At 37.0% G+C, this 4,317-nt stretch overlaps 1 long non-coding RNA gene across 1 annotated transcript; it reads left to right on the plus strand.

Annotated features, from left to right (window-relative positions):
• Window positions 1–465: 465 nt before the first annotated feature.
• LOC121734843 lies at window positions 466–1,882 on the plus strand. Its single transcript, XR_006036790.1, has 3 exons — window positions 466–479; window positions 1,483–1,622; window positions 1,713–1,882. It is a non-coding gene; the product is annotated as an uncharacterized LOC121734843 (long non-coding RNA).
• The last annotated feature ends 2,435 nt before the right edge of the window (window positions 1,883–4,317 follow it).

Raw genomic sequence — 4,317 nt, forward strand, 5'->3', positions numbered from 1 at the left:
ACTCTCATTCTCCTTTAAAAACTATCCGGTCTTTTCTTAAATTTCATTCACAACATTTTTCCAAACCCTACTCAAAATCCCTTAGTGGGCCCAAAACTTTGCAAAGTAACACAAAGAACACGTACATCCTCCATACAACATTATAAAAGTTAATATCGTACCCTCCATGGACTCGGAGCATTATGCAAAGTTATATAATCTTCCCCGAGAAACGCCATAAATAAACTTAATAAAACGCCCGTTACCAAATGAAATAAAAACGCATACAAAAGATGAATTTTCTTAGAGTTACGCAGGCGAAGATCTGTACCCATAATGCCATTGTCCTACGGAACCCCTCAGCTTTTCCACTCCATAAAATTAAATATTGCTCTATGAAAAGAATAATTTTATTGCAGCCGTTTCGTTTACAATTTCGAAGTTTTTGTGTTCTGAAATTTTGTGCTGTAATATTATTATGGAACTCAATGTAATAGTTGGTTAGTTTTATGTACGAATTGTTGAGTGATTTTCCGTAATTGAAAACATAATATTAATGTTATTAATATTAAAGGGAAATAAATTTCAATGGTATCTATCGGTTGTATCACGGGCAGTGCTCTGAGGAATTGTTCGGAATCATACCACCTGCAACTTTTCGCTATCGTCCCACGCGAAAAACATACCATCTCATCACCTTGATGAGTGGCAGTCGTCCACAGTGCGTTTTTCGCGTAACTTTCTGCCGCGCACTGTAAAACTCTGGATAGAACTGTCACCAGCAGTATTTCCGGACCTATACGACCTGCAAACCTTCAAGAAAAGAGCGTATTCCCTCTTAAAAGGCCGGCAACGCACCCGCAGCTCTTCTGATGTTGCGAGTGTCCATGGGTGACGGTATTTGCTTACCATCAGGTGACCCGTTTGCTCGCTTGCCCCTTATTTAATAAAACAAATGGTTTTATAGACAAGGAGTCGATATTTTCGGGTCTTGTTTATTAACTGAATGACCCTATCTATAAGTATGTAGACGGAAAGTTCTGCTCGCATACATAGTACACCACCTAATGAAAAAGACAAGAAAATAATGTAACACCCACACCCACCCACCCACCTTCACATTAAGTGTCTAAACACACCATGCCAAAAATACACGGCAGACGTTCGGTATGATTACGCCAGCAATGTATTTTAAATTACCGATGACACACCATGCCGAAATTACGTCGCGTTATATTGTATGCGTATGCAGCGTATGTCATTGCTGACGTAATCATGCCGAACATCGGACGCGTACTTTCGGCCTAGTGTGTTTAGACACTAAGCTATTAGTTATCATAGACACGATCAAAACGTTCAAAATGCATTTTGAGCGTTTTGATCGTTTTTAACGCTAAATAGAACGTGGGGCTTAAGATAATTGCGGAACTGTCTATAGTATACATAATATAATATTATGAATGTCAAATCATGGACTACATGTTCATAATCGCATGTTCCTAGGGCCCACGAGGAAAGGCAGCATAATACGAAGTTCATGTCTCCAAAATAGGCAGCAGCAAACAGCCGCATAACACTGCTACGACAAACTTCCAAAACAATTATCCGTAACGCCTGAAGTTTGCATCTGCGCAACGTAACATGTAAGTTTGCATGTCATTTCCATTAGGCGACCGCTTAACACGCCTGCCCGCTATCTTCATAATAATAATATATTGTGTCAAAACTTTCAGCTTCCTGTACTGTGCCACAATTCGGAGTGAACACGTAGTTCGCTGCAAACAACTTTAGTAGCTATGGTCTATCCTACGAGAATAGACACAAAGCGAAGTAATTGAGAAAACCATAATTTTTTTCGACAAGGTTTAATCTGTGATAGGTTTAATCAAAATCAGTACTTTCAGAATCAACGAATGTTATAATATTATTTGTAACTATTTAAATTTTAGTATGATTAATATTATGATTATTACGTCCTCGTCTTAAAATTTAATGAACGTAACTTAAGTTACTATGTGTGTAACTATCCCCGCGTAAGTAGCTGAGATCAATGACTTCAGATTTAAATAACTGATTCAAAAAAGAAGCCTTTAAAAATAACAAGAATTAACGAGCGCTTTCAAAATACTTGAGCCCTAAAATTAATAACGAATATTTTCTATATTTTCTATAAATATATTCCTCACTTGAAAGCTTACCTAGGCCAACCCCTACTTCTAGTTTGCTAGCTATAAAATACCATAACCAGACATCCACCCCCAGGTCCCATCTGCTAAGTCCAGCTAAAGGCTCTCACGGCCACTTAGCTACTCCCGCATAACCTGCACTCCGCCATATTTATGGGAGTAAGTAATTGGAAGGGGTAAACGAAGTATGGCAACACTCTGTTCGAGAGATCGTTTAGGATAAATTAACTTCTCTGTCTCCTAGATAAACTTATAAGGCTCTGTAGCAACGTTTGGCTCAATTTATATATATGCGTCCGTGCGAACGAGCGGTTTGGCCGCTACACCGCGAGAGTTCTATCAATTTATGTTAAACGAGCTTTTGACCGCGGCTTCGCTCGCGTTAAGAAGTATTATCATTTACAAACTTTCATCCCTTATTTTAACCCCTTGGGGTTCAAAATCCTTTAGTCATAACATCTACCTGCATGCAAAATTTCAGCCCCATCCGTCCAGTGGTTTAGGCTGTGCGTTGATAGATCACCATGTCAGTCAGTCACCTTTGAGTTTTATATATATATAGATAATTATGTATGTCACGATTTATTTTAATAGCGGCACCGTCGTGTCTCTGTGAACTTGCGATGTACGAGCCTGGAAACTGAGGGCCTAGACAAGCGGCAAGCGATTATCGTAAACGCCAACGCCACAAAATGTATGGGATTTAACATTAGTAGTCGCTAGCGAAGCGATGACTTATGAATCGATCGATGGCAAGCGATTATCGTAAACGCTAACAAAATGTAGGTATGCACCTACATTTTGTTAGCGTTTACGATAATCGCTTGCCACTTGTCTACTAGGGCTGTTCGCTCTTACGGACGCAACTAAATTGAGCAATTTGATTATTTTACATGGATAAGAAATAATTTAATAGCTAGTCAATAGAAAATCTCCTGCCGCAAAACTTTGAAACCGGGTATAAGTCTTATCTTACAAAATATTTAAACAGTTTTGTATTTAAACAGAGTGTGACACAAATACCTACTTCGTTTTACTACTGAAAAAATATTGGTAGGTATTTCCGTCAAGGTTTTTTGCAGTTTTTTGATGTGATTTCACTTTGCTAGCAGCTTATTTTAACTTTACATTACCTAAGAACTTTTTACATAAACCCAAATCTACTTTAGACTTACCAATCACTTTGTGTATATGCTATAACAAATTATTCAGTGTTCTAGATGCACTTTACCCCAGAATAAATAAGTATCCTGTATAAAACAAACCACGACCGCTAATACAGTTCGCTATTTTCCCACTCGCGAAGTAAATTAAGCACTCTAACTTCAGCGTTTTGAATGAAAAAGTAAATTTATTCACTTAAGTTCCTGAGAACTACCAATTTATATGCTTCTCCTTAACTAGAATTTTTATTGTTATTGTGATTACTAAACGTGCAATTATTGTAAGTTAATATTATTTATTATAATTTTAATATCATGAAATTTATGTATTACAGGAGCAGTTTATAAATTATATTATGATATAATTTGTTTAGGTAAATCTGTACAAGACGTGTCTACGAAAACCGTACAGATGTCTACGAAAACCGTGTAGGTGTCGACGAAAACTGTACAGTAGCTCTACCATGAGTATAAAGCTATAGTATTTTTTGATACTCGATACCGATTACCGACAACCGTAAATTTTTTGTATGGCAAATTTCACAGCGCCTTTAGCGGTTACTTGTGGAACTAAAATCGCCATACTAAATATTTACGTAGTCGGTATCGAGTATCGATAAATACTATAGTTTTAAACTCATGGTAGAGTTGCAGTATCTACGTCAAATAATACTTCGTTTTGTACCCGTATCACAAGTTTTTCGGGTACTTTGCACTGGGCTAGATGAACCCTAAGGATGTTGAAATTGAGATCGCATTAAATACTATCTACGCGAGCGACGGCGCGCCGTGGGCTACTGTTAGAATAAATTAAAAAGAAATAGATTTTAAGGACAAATTATATTTTAGTAATTCCTTTGTCTCTTTGTCTATTCTTCTGTAGAAATAAAACCTTTTCTATGGTTTAATAGACAGGGCGACAAAATATGTAGGTACCATGCAGATGTATTGAAATTTAAACTTTTTCAACTATTTAACTATTTCCAAAA

Source organism: Aricia agestis, chromosome 16, assembly GCF_905147365.1.
Source record: "Aricia agestis chromosome 16, ilAriAges1.1, whole genome shotgun sequence".
Classification (NCBI taxonomy): domain Eukaryota; kingdom Metazoa; phylum Arthropoda; class Insecta; order Lepidoptera; family Lycaenidae; genus Aricia; species Aricia agestis.